At 39.6% G+C, this 18429-nt stretch overlaps 1 pseudogene across 1 annotated transcript in view; it reads left to right on the plus strand.

Annotated features, from left to right (window-relative positions):
- LOC143215375 (cytochrome P450 9e2 pseudogene) overlaps window positions 1-18429 on the plus strand; it is a 130278-nt pseudogene that overhangs the window by 70012 nt on the left and 41837 nt on the right. The window lies entirely within an intron of this gene.

The raw sequence follows: 18429 nt of genomic DNA on the forward strand, positions 1-18429 counted from the left end.
AAGATGATGGAATTGCATGAAAATGTCATTGCGCTGATGTGTCGGAAATTATATCTGACCCAAAACAGTAAATTTTGGTCAGAAGAAAATAGAAATACCGAAAATATAATGTTTTTAAAGTCTACCTTTTCTTGTAATTCAAGGAAATAATTTTTATTTGGTAATTAAGAGAAGAAATTAATTTTTCCTACCTTTTCCTGTAACTCCGTAATAACCGTATCCCCAAGGCAATGAAAGTTGATTTATATTTTCATCTTGGAAAGAACCTTCTACATCAGGATTTAGTTGAATTTTTATGATTTTAATTTGGTAACCATAAGTTGGTTCCGCTGATGCAAGGGTAGACGATATTTACTATGCGACACAGGTTGCACTTGGTTGCAAGTCGAGATAAGAGAAAGTTGACGGAGCAGCAGTTCCTTAAATACAATAATTGTGAGGTTGGTACCTGGCCCTGTCCAACTGGCGTCTTTTCAACGCCTCGACACCAGTCCGTATCAACGTCGGCATTCATAAGACCGTCACGTGCCTGGTTATTTATATTTGCAACGCATGCGAACGGACTCGTTGGTCACACGTGGCGTAGAATTATGGTAGTGGCGTGCCGCCGACGAATCTAGCTGGTTTTGCACCTTTTCCGCGAGTATCGTCGACAATCTCTCACTCCCTCTCTTGCCCTGATGATTATTATACTTAATTTCGTTGATCTATGTCGCTGATGAAGCCAATGAAATTCATCGTCCGCGGTCGATGAAGCCGTTTAACATTTCTCGTACGCCCCGCCATGCGGGAACGTTTAAAGGCGCATGAATAATAAGGCGCCGCAGGGAGAAACGCGGGCTGGACGGAATATAAAAGCAGAAATGAGAGAATGGAAGAATACTTGGGCCACGGTCGCATTATTATTTTAAGTTTTCCCGTGCGCTTGAACTGCTTCGGTGTCTTATTAATTTTCAGTCGGTTGTAATTTTATTATTACGGGATTCACTTACGATTATTTTATTCTGACGAGAAACAACGGGAAACCGAGAGCCCCGCTGTTTCCACATCTTTTTGTGCCAGGATTTCGGTTTCATTTCTTTCTACCTACTGCGCATTTAACACACTCATTAATTCATTGTGAGCATCTTCGAACGTGGGTGGAAACATTTCGAAATTCGGTGAGAAATTTGTCTACGAGAAGCGATGACTCTTTTCGTGGAACATGATGTCGAATTTGTTGTAATTCTCAGCACATTTTAGAAATCAGTGGAGATGGAAAAATTAAAAATGTAACATGTATGCGTGGAAGATTAAATGCATCCAATTCAACATCTTGAGAATGCGAGGAAATACAGCTTGCAGCATAAACAAGACAGAACCGGATTGAAGAACGTCCCCGTTCGCTGGTGTCGAACAATAATTCCCGGAATGTAATTGGTAATTACGAGCATCATAAATCGCAACAAAGGCAAAGAAAGTCTGCAAGATCGAGAGTGGAAGGGCTCTCGCGAATTCGATGAACGAAACGAAGTCTCTGGGCCGTGGCGTCGTTCTAATGAAACTTTTCACGGCGAGTCGCTCGGCAAAGGACCGTGAAAATGTTCGTGGCCGGTAGTTCGATAACGAGACCCGAGGTGCTTTCTCGATTTCCAACCTTTGTCCGCCGTCACGGGTTTTAGACTGTCGGCCTCGGAGTCATTAACCCGGCCGGAAGTTAAGCGAAGAAAAGATCCCGATGTAGGAACAACTCCACGCCTGTGCGACGATATGAGATCGCAATAATACTGTCTAAATGCACGCAGAAATGCCGTAAACCAGCTCACTCGTGTCGCTCCTGTGAATGTTTCAAAACACAATTATTTAATGTTTTGTTCGATTAAAATATTGCCAATGCATCCCATACGACAGTAAGTTTAAAATTGTTGGTAAAATAACGTAATGCAATATTTTCGTAGAAGACTACAAATTTTTATGCGACCTTAATCAGGAATAAATACTTTCGAATGGAGCTTACGATTTTTTTGATATCGTAATTTATTGAATTTTTATAAATACTTTATTGCAGATTACAATGTGCCAGTACGAAAGTTTCTTGCAAATATGTCGGTAACTTGTGATTCCCACCAAAGCCGAAGATCAAGATCAGATTTAAAATTCTATTTTGGTTTCATTAATATACAGCTGTTGGAGAACATGTAGGCATACAATTTATATCAATTTTCTCCTTTTTTATTAAATTACGAGAAAGTTACATACTACAAGAAAGTTCTAATCACTGAAACCTGAAAATAAATCGTAGGGCAAGGGGTGAAAACGAGTAGGGTGACGTATAACATATGCCAAGAGCTTGGGGAGGCAATTCGAAAGTCTTGCCCCCAACTCTCCATTGAGATGTTGTGGATCGATGTGTAAGGAAATATACGCAACAACGAGAAATACAGAAAAATTTTTTAAAATTGTACCATGGATAGATGTATCAGGTTGATCCCCTGCCACCCCTGAAGATGTGACATTATAACACGAGAAATTAAAGCAAGCACACATGGTATCATTTCGACCTGGAGCGTAAAGGGTTTAAATTGCTAATAATGAAAGGATAAACCAGTATGGCGTAATAAGCAGCGGTATGGAAGGAAGAGAAGAGCAAGAGATGTAGGAAGACTCTCGAAAAAGGGAAGAAGTGGGACCGAAAGAATAGAGGAGGACAAGGGAGGGTTGGAACGGTGACAAAGGGAAGTGGGATAGTCTTGGAAAAGCCAGTTGGGGCTCCGCCACGCGTTATATTCAATAAAACCCAAATGTACCGCAAGAGACTCTTTTTCCTACCCCCTTCGTGCTAGGCCATTTTTGCCCCGGCTCTCTTCCCTGCAGCCACCCACGCGGATGTTTACTTCGCAGGACCGTCAAGGCCATTCGTCGAAGTTTATTTTGTGTAAGCGACGAAACTTGCCCCGAGGCGGTGTAAAACGTTCTGTGTGGATTCTTTTGCCACCCCCTTTCTCTCTTCCACCACCCACCCGCACGGCTCCTGCTGCCGTCTCTGCATCTCTCACCCCCTTGCGTCTCTCTCTCTCTCTCTCTCTCTCTGGACGTCCAACCGGGTCTCTCGTCCCTTCTTTTCCCGGGGTTTTTTGTCTTCCTCCTTTGGTGGCAAAACCAAGAAAGTTACCCCTGGGACAAAGATAATCCCTGTAGCGAGGAGCATCAAAGCGACGCGCTCTCTGTTTTTGATGGGAATTAATTTGGATCTTGTTTTAATTAAAGGAGGATCGTCTCCGGAGGGGACTTTTAAAGAGGCTTTCCAAGTGAACCGGAATGGACTGTCTATGATTGTTTCTGCTCGGAGGAATTTTTGGAATAGACCAGTAATTGGCGGATCTGGATTTAGCGGGGAAACTGGAGGCAGGTTATCCGTTCGATCCCTTCGAACCGGAACGAGAGACCGGTTCTTGTCCGGGCTAACTGTGCTCGAAAACCATTGTCCGACAATAATGTGGCGAATAATTCGCGCGGTGAATTCCCCGGAATTTCTGGCGCACAAAAGATTACGTTGTTTGAAGGGATTACAACGAGCACGGCCGGTTCTCAGATTTAGAATGCGCGCGGCGCGGTGCAGCGGCAGCTCGGTGTGTTTCGATTTCGTTATTCCGTGGTTAATTGGAACTGTAATTGGATAAATAAATCGAGAACGAGCTGCTGGCCTTCAGCGATGCTTAAACGAAGTCGTCTACCTACGTTTCGCCGTGATTTCAAGCACGGAAACACTAGAATCGTTCATTGTTTGTCGGACTCTTGAATCTAGAAGGCTTCTGTTCATTATACAACCGACATTCGAATTTTCGAAGATGATATTCAAGTCTTTAGGACCTTTACGAGTTATTGGACGTCTACAGCTGATAAACAATAGGTGCAAGAGCTGGTCGTAAGAGTTCCACAGTACTGTAATTAACTTATTCAAATTATTAAAGGAGGAATTTAATGTCTGCTGCTATCTCTTACAAATAATGCAAGTACGTAATTAAATAGTGTACTTGTAACAGAGTATTCACCAATTATTTATACGATTTTTGCGAAACGAATATTGATCATTCTTTTATCAAATTACATGGGTTTCGATCTTCCTACATCTACAATGAAAATCCAATTTCGAAATTCAAATTGGTGCGATCGATTTCTATCAAACGAGCAGGATTTTGGCGTGGGTTTGCAAATATTCCAGTGGTTCGTAGAACAGACAATTTATAGTAGGGTTAATCATAACTATTTTCATCGAGAGATGAAAATTTCGAAATTCGTGTTGGTGAAATCGATTTTCATCGACTAACCTGTGAATCTGACACACTTGCAGGGGATTGTAATATTCAAACGATTTGCAGAACAGAATATTTATAGGGCTGGTTAATTATAACTATTTCAGCATCGAGGGACTCCTATTTTTCTCTGGTCGACGACAGTATCGCCGACAGGGCATCCCGGTTGCGAAGCTCGTGAAATTCCATCGTGGAGCTCCACGGGGGTGGAATGGTATGGGGGTGTTATTGGGTCGCGGCCACTTAATATGCAAATGCATCGTAGAGAGGCGGCTTGCTACTGCTGCTGTTCACCGTAACCGGAGCAGGCGGGACCAATACTTTAATTTGCATTTAAAATTGCTCAAGGGTTGACAGTCGCTACCTTGTTCTCCCGGCCTCTTATTTCGGCCAGACTGGCCGCGAAACAAATGCCCCTCGTGTAATCACTGTTCGATGGATTGCCGATGATATTAGGGGCGCTGTAAATAGAGTTCTATTATCGAGTTACTGCGTATGAAATAAAATGGAACCATGTTATTCAATTGGCAGCCTAATACAGTTCTGGCACGAGAAAAAGTTCAATAAACCGAAATCGTCCATTGTTTTAAATTTCTGCAGTTTGATCATTATTTACTGAAACATTGAAAATGCTTTTCTATGAATTACAATTAATTTTCAAAAAATACCACTGCATACACAGAGCATCCCGAAAATATATTTATCAACTGATAAATACACAAGCAATCAATCTTATCATTTTTAAAAGTCAATTCATAGTGCTCACTTTGCTCAGCAAAAAGTCCTAAAAAAAAGACTGGCAAAACGGAAGTAACAAATGGAATCTTGTCATTTTTCCGATACAAAACGTTTAGCGCTCGACAGATTTATCACGAACAAAATCAAAGCAGCAATTCCACTTCATCCCAGGAAAATGGTATCGCAAACCCGGTGTCCCGGAGCTCATGAATAAAAAAGTTCGCACACTCCATTCCAAAGTTCGGTAAAAACGCCACGGGAAATGTTCCATCGTGAATCTCTCGGTGGACAACATCTCGTTTGCTCCTCGAAAACCAAGGATGCATACGCACACTTGTATTCCGGGGAATCGCGCGATTCCAAATGAACCGAAGTTAGAACCCAGCGGAGAAACTTCGAACATCATCGCTGGTCCGGACAATGGGGAGGATACTTGTTTATTTATATGATTCTCATACTTGAATCGAGTCGAGTGTGAACGCGCCCGGAGTGCCGGCATTCCCCGAGTCAATTGTTACGACGAGGCAGATGTCATGCATCGCGCGAACCCTATCCCAGGCTCGCGGATCGAGCCTCCGCCTCTGGATTGCTGTTTAATACAAACAACGGGAGCATCCGCGAGCTTTGTCAGTCGTGCTTTTTGTCCGACGCCGAGGATTTACTCGGGTCACGCGTTACCGGACGCGACATTATTGCGACATCACCTACGCAACCGGGTGAAATCTCTGTAAAACTAAATTCGAATAATACCGCACGCTCCCTACGAGCGCGACGCTTGTTTGGAGAATTTTGATCAAACATTTATTGTGCACGCCCGCGTTACAAAACAAACAACGCGGAATACGCGATTCCGCGACGCGCGTACCGCCGCGTATTTTTAAAGACGGATACCTTACACAGATGAATACCGTCGAGTGAAATAGCCCAATTTTGGACATGACAATTTTTTAAGAAACATGATAAACAGACGTGTGGTGAGAATGAGAAAGAAGCATAATAAGTAGACTGCGGATTTTATGCATTTATGGGAAAAATGAGTGGGTAAAATTTCAAGTAGTGAAGAGATAACAAAAACTTTAAAAATGTCGATATATAATTTTTAATGAGTCGAGAATATTTATATATGCCTCCTGTTTCTTATAATCTATGAAGAAGATTTTAATTTTACATAAAGATCCGCAGTCTAATAATAAGTGAGAGGCAAAAATGTATAAAATGAATTTGGTAGCGTGAAATAAAGAAATGAGTGTGCGTGAGAGGGAGCGTTTGTTTGAACATTCGTCAATTGTTGATTGAACATCGTTTGTGTTACAAGCAATATGTTTTGTTAAATACATGGTTCGTTTACAACCATTGATAATTCATGTAACAACAATTTTGTGTTGTTTCGGATATGCTCGACACCAACCTACAATGAATTTTCCACAGCTGCCTTCTTCAATAATTATTTTGCCCGTCCATTATTGGACCAGTGCAAAAATTTGTGCCTGATTCGAAGATGAAACACAAGCGTTTATAATTTAGATTAATTTAAAGTTACAGTGTAACTCAGACCAACCTACAATGAATTTTTCAGCTGCCTTCTTCAATAATTATTTTGTCCGTCCATTATTGGACCAGTGCAAAAATTCGTGCCTGATTCGAAGATGAAACACAAGCGTTTATAATTTAGATTAATTTAAAGTTACAGTGTAACTCAGACCAACCTACAATGAATTTTCTAACTGCCATCTTCAATAATTATTTTGTCCGTCCATTATTGGACCAGTGCAAAAATTCGTGCCTGCTTCGAAGATAAAACACAAACGTTTAGAATTTAGATTAATTTAAAGTTACAGTGTAATAAAGACCAGCCTACAATGAATTTTTCAACTGCCTTCTTCAATAATTATTTTGTCCGTCCATTATTGGACCAGTGCAAAAATTCATGCCTGATTTAAAGATAAAACACAAGCGTTTGGAATTTAGATTAATTTAAAGTTACAGTGTAATACAGACTAACCTACAATGACTTTTCCAGCTGCCTTCTTCAATAATTATTTTGTCCGTCCATTTTATTGGACCAGTGCAAAAATCCATGCTTGATTTAAAGATAAAACACAAGCGTTTAGAATTTAAATTAATTTAAAGAGTTACAGTGTTAAAGAATAGAATTTTAGCCTACGATCAGTCCGAAATGTGATAGAAAAAAGTAGGAATTCCTATGAACGGCGCCGGAACGTCAAATATAGCGCGCGTGGTCCCGCAGTTCTAGGATACCTCAAGAAGCCGTGTAGTAAATTACAGTCGCCCCGAAGGGATCGTCGATACGGAGCTACAAGTCTGTTGCGGTGTGTTCACAATCCCGCAAACCCTTTCTGGCTGTTGGGGCGTCCCTCCCACGAAGCGTTCTTCCACCCGTGCCGCTCCCGTTCTGTTCGGTTCAAACATCCAAAGAAGAAGCAACAGATACAAGCCACGCCGGAAGAGGATATCCGAGGGGTGAGGAAACGTGTCAGGAAGGAGAGACACTCGGGAACGAGTAAAGCGACATCGAATGTATCGTTTCGTGGTGAACTTCCCGCCGGAGTTTCGGTGAAATCGTGTCCTGCAGCGGAGCAACCGTTTCACGGACTACCGAGCACCGTGGTTCCGTGTGCAGAGCAAACCACCGGAGTCTTGTCGACTTCCGGTAAACACGGATGTCGCATTCTTCCTGATCGGATAGCTGTACAAAACGACGACCCTCCCAAAAAATTCCTTAACTTTAACCGCAAACTGTCGGGAGGATCTGCTATGATGATATCAATGATGCTGTGGACTAGGCAGTTTTCTTATACAGGGTCATCCGTTGTTAAACGGCCAAGCGTTAACCAGCTGTAGAGGACCCCAAATGGAACAACTTTTACCCCTATCACTTTCTTTTTGTTTCGGCCTTGATTTCCAGATAATTGCAAAAAACCATCATTTTTTGAGTTTACATAAAATTAAATATCTCAGGACTCCAATGATGAATCTTGATGGTTTTTCCTTTGTTTCGTTTAAAATAAGCAGGGGCATCTTTTTTATTGCATAAACTTTTTCGTATGACCTCCGGATCATGGTTTTTTTGGCGTGGGGCACACCGTGGAGCCTGAAAGAAATAAGTTGGAAAGTGGTGGTGTGCCCCACGCCAAAAAAACCATGATCCGAAGGTCGTATAAAAAAGTTTATTCAATAAAAAAGATGCCCCTACTTATTTTAAACGAAACAAAGGAAAAACCATCAAGATTCATCATTGGAGTCCTGAGATATTTAATTTTATGTAAACTCAAAAAATGATGGTTTTTGCAATTATCTGGAAATCAAGGCCGAAACAAAAAAAAAAGTGATAGGGGTAAAAGTTGTTCCATTTGGGGTCCTCTACAGCTGGTTAACGTTTGGCCGTTTAAAAACGGATGACCCTGTAGATTCTCCAATTGTTGACCGTCTAAAATGTCAACCCAGAATAATTTAAAATTAAGTGAAATATATATATAAGCAGATATTACATTAGAAACAGCTGGCAGAGATTAATGCGTTCACGAAAAGGATTATAATGTCTCGATACACGCGAAGTTCTGATAATAGAGGTTCCACTATATCGTGGATAAAACGAGTAATTACGATCCGAATTGCGTCGTGTTTGGTATCGTTTCATACAGAAATAGTAAAAAACAAAAGAGTTTTGTCAATGTTTTATTTATACGGTCTCCCCCATTTTAAGTTCGACGCTAACAAGCGAAGGACCCCAAGTGTCCGACTCCGATTTTGATAATTTTTTGTCAGATGATGGTATATGGATCCCTAATTATGTATGCAAAATATCAGGTGTAATTACTCAACAGTTTTAAAGATATAAACAATTAAAGTTTCATACCTGTGAATCACGCGACCTGCTTACACGGCTAATCAACAAGGTATGAAACTTTAATTGTTTATATCTTTAAAACTATTGAGAGTAACTACATCTAATGTTTTGCACACATAATTAGAGATCCATATACCACCATCTCACAAAAAATTATCCAAATCAAAGTCGGACACTTGGGGTTCTTCCTTTGTAAGAGATCTTTGAAAAGTAATAAAGAAATATGAATAGAGACATTACTGTTCTTCAAAATGTTTTAGAAACTGCTGAATTGAATTTTATAATTGCAAAAAAGGCGCACCTTCTAAAGGTTAAAGAATAGATATTTTTATCAATTCTTGTGCACTGTTCTCATCAGTTCGACCCAAAAACCATGGCTGGAACAAACTTAAATATTGCTGCTTATCTGTGCGAACTGGTCAAAAACGAATTGCACTTGTGACACGATCTAATATAGTCCGAATTAAAATACGAAAACCTGAAATAATTCGGTAAGCAAATACATTTTGTTTGCGTGTTGTCATACTCTATCGCGGCAATTGTACTGATTGAATCAACAGAAATGCAACAATACATGCAAACATCGAGAGGTGAGGTATATTTCGCAGTTACGATCATCGTATTTTTGTCCCACGTATACATGGACGGAAACGTGATACAAATACTCTGCGAAAACAATGGCGAAAACAATTTTCGGCTTGACACTGAACGTAGGATCGTGTCTACCACGTTCAGTGTCGATTTATTCAGCATGTTTGTTTGCAACTGAAAAAACTGCTAATTCCAGGCGACAAAAATAAGGTAATATTTTGGTTGATCCACTGAAAGAGATTTTTCAAACAATTCTTTAATCTTGATATAGCACAGTAACCTCAAATGTTGAAAATATCGCTGTCAGCAGCGTTCATTATTTTGACACAGATAACTAATAAAATCATTTGTTATGTTAACTCCTCCCTATGATCGCGTTCATATCGAGGAAATAATTTACTTTTCAACGGAAGATTCGTTTTCACGGTTTTCATTCGGCATGGTCCGCAGACGCGAGCAATTTTTAATTAAAAAGGAGGCTATCGAAAAATATTCATGGAAATACCTCCGGTCACGTGACTGCTCTATGTGACTTTTAATATTTCTTCCATCATGGTCAGCGTGATTTCACACTCGCCGCGACTGAAAAATAATTACGTTGTACGGAACGCGTAATGTCGGCCGACTGGAAAATTAATATAGTTTTCGTTGTAATAATAACGGACGTTAATGAATTAATAAACAATGCACTCATAATATTAAACCGCATGGCGGACTACAGGAATCGGCTTGCCGAGTAAATAATTCGGGGCTGCAGTCGCGACTGGCGAAATCTGTTATTTAAATAATCTTTGGAATCTGTGATGAAGTTTATTGGTATCGCAGCCACGTTATTGGGAAATTGTTGGACTAGCGAAATAAGGACAAGCATGGGGGATATAGACGAACGATCGAGCCGTGTGATGACGAGAAAATACGGTTATTAACATGCAACCATGTGAAATAGTGATTACGTAAAAATTGATTTTCTTAACAATTTTAATATATTCACAATAATGTATCGACACCTTAAATTCTTCTGGTGTTACAATTTTCTTGCAACTCGTGTACTCATGTACGAAATCTGATCACTAGACTGCGGATGTTTATGCAAAAAAGAAAATTGTTTGCATTAGTTACAAGAACCAAGTATATTTCTCTGTTTAGTAGTTTTATTAAGTAATAATAATAAATCGATACTCTTAAATTCTTGAAATCTTTCTACTGTGTTTGAAATTACACCCACCCATTGCAATCATTTCTCATACATGAGAAGACACTATCATATTGTAGAACGTATGTGGAAATCAAAACGTAACTGCGACGTGTGACACGATTCTGCGTAAAGTAACGACGCAATTTTTGCCAGTTAAATTGATTTTTGTGTACAGTTCGTGGGTAAGTATTATGGTAGATATTTTATTTATTCAAATGCACGTAGCACCGAAGTATATTGAATATTCATGAAATGTTGTATTTGCTGGGACCTGCCACACTACCCGACAGCAAAATCCCTACGTGGATAAAAACAGATGTTCCCTGTAGATTTTGTTATACCGAATTCGTCTATTCAACAGAGTTTCTTCAAAATTTACGAAAACAATACTATATTGTGTTCGTTCTAATTCGTTTCTAAAATACATCATATAATATACACAAAATTCTTAAACAATATCCAAGAATTTAAACGAACAACCTGAAACCAGTGATACAAGTACAAATTAATACCTTATCAAAGAATATTGAATCCCAACAAAAACATTCTGTAAACAGGAGCCAAGTTCTTATGGCCGTAAAAAGTTGTGAGATCAAACAAAATACGGCCAAGTTCGTTAGCAATGGCCCTAAAACGTGTTAGGTAGCGGCCGAGTTTGAATAATTTAGCCCTCCATGTGACTCTTTAAAAATTAAATAGCGTTCTTTTTAACTAATTTTTACAAACGCTTTTTTCAGTATTGCAAGGGGTATTTCTAAGCTAACGAACTTGACCGTATTTTGTTTGATCTCACAACTTTTTACGACCATAAGAACGTGGCTCCTGTCTACAGAATGTTTTTGTTGGGATTTCATCAATTTTTGTTGAAATTACATAAATTGTCAAGTAGGTATCAAAGATTAACACGCTGCCGGCGAATTAGAACCGAACTTTACCTAGATTTTGTTTGTTATAATTTTAGTGTCATTTTCTACCTTATTGTAATCTACAAGTTTGAGCTTTTTGCCACCACCTCGAATGGCGCTATACGAACGTTTGAAGAGAGCAGATGATTCTTTCCGGAATTTACACGGTTCCTTATGGGAAAAGCGGCATATTTCATTTTCTCCATACATAACCTATTTCGTTTTTTTTTTTTTAATACAACCCCTTTAAGGTGTAAAATTTCAAACTTCGATAATTATTCCTTTGAGTGTTTGTTATGGTGGACCTATGTACCAAATTTCAAGCTTGTAGGTCAATGGGAAGTACCCAAAAGGTTTTGATGATCTGTCAGTCAGTCAGTCAGTGACAAATTCAGCGATTTTTGAGGTCCTATATCTCGGAACCTACTAATGCTGGGAGATTAATATTTTGTCAATATTGAGACATGATAGCATTTAACAAGTGTACGAAATTACATCTCTCCATCTGCCTCCAGTGTCGAGTTATAAGCCTCTAAAAAACGGCTAAGTTGTTTCGTGTAAAAGGAGGTAGTGCAAGAATTTGGCTGGTGCACTACCGTGCACCTAGATTTACGTCCTCAGAAAGTTTAAAATCATAGAATTTGGTGAGTGATGAAAATCGTATAATAATGAAAGAATGGAATCAAGACAAAATGATGAGCCACTGCATAGAGCGAGCCATTGTAGTGTGACAAACTATGTTCGTTCATGCTTTTGACAAAAGCGCCCTGATAGTTCGGCGAATGCAGTATCTCCATGGTTAAACGAGGAGACAAGGCCCTAAAACTCAATTAACGAGCGATTTTTATAAAACACATGGTCCGCCCGTCCCTTGCTCTTCGATCGTTAATAACTATTGACGTCTCGCAAAACCCACGACGTCGTATGCGCCGCTACCCATCATTCTCGAGTCGCCAACCATTGGACCCCAATGCCACGGAAAATTCTCCGCACAATAGAAACATGTTGTTTCTTTTTCATTTTTATTTAGAAAAAAGAAAACGCGTGCGCTACCGGCCTCCCATGTTTGTAACGACCACCATTTCGTATTTTACGCGGAAGGAAATCAAATTACTTTTACAGGCGGCTTTTGTTGAAGTTGTAACGCATCGCGTAACATTCAAGTGGGTTAATGAGATTTCTTTGTTGCAGATTTTTAATATTTCGCGAAAATAGCGTGTTACATTTTTTATTAAGCATCGTGGTTGCGAAGTCTATCAATAAACCGAGATCAGTTTTTCCACTGTTGAAGAGTTTTCATTGAAAGACTAATTGCAGAATTCATGAAAATGGTGAAGTTATAAAATAAAAAACTGTATTTAATTTGATGGTTGCGTTTAGCACGACTATACAAATAAGTTTGGTCACATATTTTGTGGTAATAAATAAAGAAACAGCAGCGTCAGGACCAAAGCTTTGTCATTTCTAACTACATGAAAATTCCACAGAAATTTAATTAGTGCTTTTTTCGAATTCAACGAAAGAGTGTACACTTTTCATAAAATTGTTATTTATAAACAGCACACGCCGGAAACAAGCGCCTCGCCGTAAAAAGCGATTTAAATAACAAGAGGCTAAATTTCCCCTCGATTAGGTCTCACGAATTCAACCGCACGAATTCGTGGAAAGGGTTCCACAGCTACTTGAATATTTATAAGAAAAGGATGCTGCGTTAAATTTCCAAGGAGGTTTACAGATGTCGCCGATTTGGCCAGCCTTTGAATATATTAACCCGTTCAGGATCGATTTATTTTATGGTTTCTCGAAACCGAAACGGAAACTGGCTGTGAATTACTTCGATTGTCTTGCATTACCTTTCTGATCTAATGTCTTCGCATCAATCGGTGAATTACTGTACTGAAATAAAGTGCAATTAATATCTTATTGGAATTCGATGAAGCAATTTCGTTGTAGCATGTTGAACGAAGGTTATTTAATATCTCTCGCGTACTCTGATTCACTTTTATTTATAATTCTCCTATTTTAATCAAGTACGATGATGCGAGAAATGAGGTGGTTTGGTTTAAAACGAGTTTCACGTTCTCTCATTTGTTTCGTCAAATAAAAGTATAAGCATCGAGACCATAATTTAAAATCTAACAAGAAACAACATTTTTTGTTGTACTTTCTATATTATGAAGAAGTATAAATTTATGATTGTGCTAATCATCATCTTGTTGACAAATTCTATAGCGATTATTAGACTGTAGGTTTCATGCATTTATGATAAAAATGAGTAGATCAATTACAAGATAATAAAAACATTTACAAAATTTAGAGATTAGGATTATTAAATTGTATTTTGTAATCAAGGCAGACAAATCGTAGTGCAAACGCAAATGCAGCATCTGACGCGTCTGATCATGGCCAACCAATTCTACTTCCTGCATATTCTGGAAAACGAGGCATCAAACGAAAAAATTTCATTTTTTTCACATGTGGACACCCTGCCTGGTGGTACTACGATTTCCGGCCCACCCTGTGTAGAAACATGTAGTTACAGAAGCTATGCGTAATAAATTGAATTAAAACTTAATTAAATTGCGTTTTATTAAAATATAAATACATTTTCAATTAACTTTTTTTAAATAAAACGTACGTTCGTACACAATACACATGTAAAAACGGACGTAAAATATAAATAAATAAAATATATAATTATTCGAAAGAAAATTCGTAGCGTTTTCAAACTAAGAACCGTATTTATACGTATGTTTATTCAATAACACGAGAAGTTACTTCGAAAACGGCAAAAAGTAATAGAACAGAATGGAAAACATGTTATTGAATAAATCTGTGAGTGAATATCTGAATTTTAGCTCTCAATTTTAATTTACAAACGGTACGAACTTTCGTTCCAACCCAATAAATAAACTCCGTAGAGGTTTCCGACATAAGTAGAAAATACAAAAGTGTATCCATCAAAGTGGTCCAGATAGCGTCATTTAATTTTTCACGGCGTTCCGTCGAATACGGTCTCTCGGAGTCGGAAACGACTCTATCGTTTTCGTAAGCCGCTTGTCGGACCCACTCAGGAATCCGCCACTAGCCGGTGCTCATTAAAGTCTCGTGTATACCAATTATTCCTACTTTTATTCGTACGTAATTATCAGAACACAATGCGCGAGGCGAGCCGGTCGGGTGTACCGTGAAACTGATTAAATTCAGTGGCGAAAAACACGCGTGGCTCGCCGTTATTGTCACACCGTTTCGGAGCATGGCGACATTCGCTACACAGATTGTCGAACCCGATGTCAAACTTTCCGCGTCGTCGGGCAACACCGCGCCGGTAAAAAATGTTTCCGGCCGTTTTGTTTTCCCGTGTAAAAGTGACGTTATCGAGCACATCGCTCCGATCGTTGGTGAAATTTATTTAAAAAAAAAGGTGGAGGGAAAAAGATAAAACGCTCGCGAGAGAGAAAGAAATGTATACTACGCATCCGAGCTTAATCGCGTCCAATTATCCGACGCGGCTCGGCGCGTACACGTGTATCATATTTATCGGGAAATAATCGGGAAGAAAGGTAGAAAAAGCTAAACGGCGTTTGCGTGCTTGTTTATCGCGTAGTTCGAGTTCATGAATTGATAGCGAAATCGCGTTAATTGCGCGCATCTGTTCCAAAAATAAATCACCGGCCACGCGCGGTATTCCGCGGGACGAATTAGAGAGAGAGAGACGTACACATATACATGGATTCATATATATATACACACGCAGACGTATGTTCGCTTATCATACGTGGAAATTCATGGATCCACCACCAATTTCATTTTACCCTTCGCTGATCTCTCCCTTTAAACGCTTTGGGAAATGTGAAACGTTACCGGTAATCCTGAAAGCACTAACGAACAGACTTTTCAATTAAACGTCCATCTCTTTCTCGCGCTCGCGAAAGAGAGAGAGAGAGAGAAAGAGAGTTTGTCATTCTAGCTGTTATAATAGTGCCCCGTTTTTCCTTTATCTCGGGGTGTATTTGGCGCCTAACGAGATAGAATGGACCGAAAGATTTCGTGGAAAAATTTAAATTACAGGGCTGGCCTTGTAAAAAGATATTCCTTTTACAATCTTGTCGCTTTTCGTTTCATCTCCTGGGTGTGTGGACTTTTCGTATATTTTTGATATGGGGCAAAAATTGTGCGGAAGTCTGTTCTGTTAGAATAGCCATTTTTATTAAATGGATGATGGTAGGCAAACTATGGATGCAGCTTCAGCTGTATTTATTTATTGCCGTTGTAAAATATACTCTTTTCCTGTAGACACTGTGTACGTAAATTTTTGACAAATTTTGTGGACTACGTATTTTTATACAAAATGAAAATTGTCTTCATTAATTGGAAGATACAAGAACCACAAAATCAGCACAGCCATTGATAATTAAAAATATTATCACTGTATATTACACTTACTACATATTATACAACATATTTGTTGCATTATACAGCATACGGAACGATCATTTTTTATTTCGTTAGAATATTACTATATGTTTTAATTTTTTGATTCATTGAATATTTTCAAATTTCATATTTTTCGTTTGCAACTTTAAGATTTTTTAGGAAATTCATTGTCAACGTCCGTTAATGTCCCGTCAATGTAAGCTTTGACTTTCGGTACTGAATTCGCGTTACAATCTTACGATATTCGGTCTTTTTCTCATCGAAAATTTCTTCGAGAGCAGAACGAATGAATTTGTTTGCCGTAGCCGTGGGATTAATCGAAAACAGCGAATTTCGGTAGGACGGGAGGCTTGATAACTTCTCTGTCCCGTCTCCCGTTACAGTCAGTGCGCTAGAAACTCGCTGAGAAAACATCCGCGTCTCTCTCTTCCACGATTTGGGTTCTCCGTCGTTCGGTGGATGCGTTCACCTTAAATTACGACACGATGTGGCGTCCTTTCTTCCACCCTACGTCATTACCCTTCAATCTTTCTCTCTCTCCTTCTCTCGCTATCTCTTCCTTGTATCTTTCTCTATCGCTCTCCACTCTCATCGGATTAGGCATCGAGTAACCGATTGTAAACATGTGGTGAGGGTCGCGAAGATGCGGAAAAGGGGAATAGAAGTTTGTCGAGGTTGTAAGAGGAGACGCTGGTAAATACCTTCTTCCTTATCTTCCCGTCGTCTTCCGGCTGGCTTGTTCGTTTCAGCTCCCATTCTACTTACACGAACCTGCGAATCGATAGCGCCACTCCTGCTTGCATGCGTCCGTGCTAACGAGACGATGCCGAACGATACCTCGTTCCAGTTTTCACCCGCTATCTAGTCCCTCCATTCTGATTAAAAACTACAATAATATCCTGACATACACAAAAAAATTCAGGACCGAAATGTCCACCGCTGACGCATCATCCAATGAGAGAATATCGTCACTAATTCAGTGACAAAACTTGTTTGTCTCAAATGATTTCTTCGTGCAACTTTTAGTGGCATATTCGCGACGTTTTTCCAGTTGAAATGACACCAGACATGACACAGTTCGGATCGTATTTGCCGGTTTAATACACGATACAGCGGAGCCTCGAGTATTCGAGCTTCACTTACATCGAGGCATTACTGTACTTCTTGTAGACACAGTCTTTCCGCTTAATTTTGACATTAGGTTGGCAAGTAAGTTCGCGACCACCACATTTACTCAAATAAAGTCATTTATACAGGGTACCCCAAAATTCGTGAAAATCCCGAAAGGGGCTGGTTCCTGAGACCATTTCAAGCGACATTTTCCTTTGCAAAAATGTTATCCGCGGCTTTGTTTAGGAGTTATTAACGAAAAACACGGACCAATCAGAGCGCGACCTAGACGCGAGTTGCCACAGTCGGCCCGGCGCGCCAACTGTCTATTGGTCGACTGTGGCAACTCGCGTCTAGGTCGCGCTCTGATTGGTCCGTGTTTTTCGTTAATAACTCCTAAACAAAGCCGCGGATAACATTTTTGCAAAGGAAAATGTCGCTTGAAATGGTCTCAGGAACCAGCCCCTTTCGGGATTTTCACGAATTTTGGGACAGCCTGTATATGTATTTTTTAACCCTCATCCGTTCCTCATTTCACGAACTGAGTCTGTTCATCTGTGTCAAATTGACACAGTGGTAACAGATCGATGAAATAACAAGGTAAACAGTTACATTTCGATGTTCTTCTATTCACTTAGGTTTTGTGGTTAAGTGTTTCACATTAAAGACATAAAAGTCACAAAATTTCGGGCAAATATACCTACAAGTAACAGAACAGTGTAACTTATTTCGGGAGAACTGTGTCAAATTGACACGAGGGACGGATTACGGTTAAGCACGAGTATTTTATATCAAATTAATCGCAAAATTCAGAGCTTCCCAATGATATACAGTTCAAGAGGAATGGTCGCTGAATGAGGTTATAATGATACAATAAAAGAATTACGAAACAAAAGGTCGCGAATTTAGTTGTCAACCTAACAGAATTTGGATATCCTGCATCAACATAGACGTTGTTCCTAAATAAATTCAAATTGTTACAAAAATGGTCGAGAGTTTACTGGGTTAACTGCGTTAATCTCAGAGTCACGCTATTTATTCCCGCATTGACTGCGCGTTTACCTGCCCGCGAATTCTCCAATGATCAGATTTTTTCTCGCGCAAGCAATTAAAAGGAGGACACGGATCTGAAAGTTTCCTTTGCATCGGGACAGAGGTCGATGCGATATTAGTTTTCATCGCGCCGGTAGACGCAACAACGATGTCTCAGTCTGTAGGTGAGGGGGTGTCATCTCGGTTTACCCCCCAGGCATCCCCCGATTCCCTTTATTACTTTATTCCGCGATCTTTTCC

Source organism: Lasioglossum baleicum, chromosome 13 (assembly GCF_051020765.1).
Source record: "Lasioglossum baleicum chromosome 13, iyLasBale1, whole genome shotgun sequence".
In the NCBI taxonomy this organism is placed as follows: domain Eukaryota; kingdom Metazoa; phylum Arthropoda; class Insecta; order Hymenoptera; family Halictidae; genus Lasioglossum; species Lasioglossum baleicum.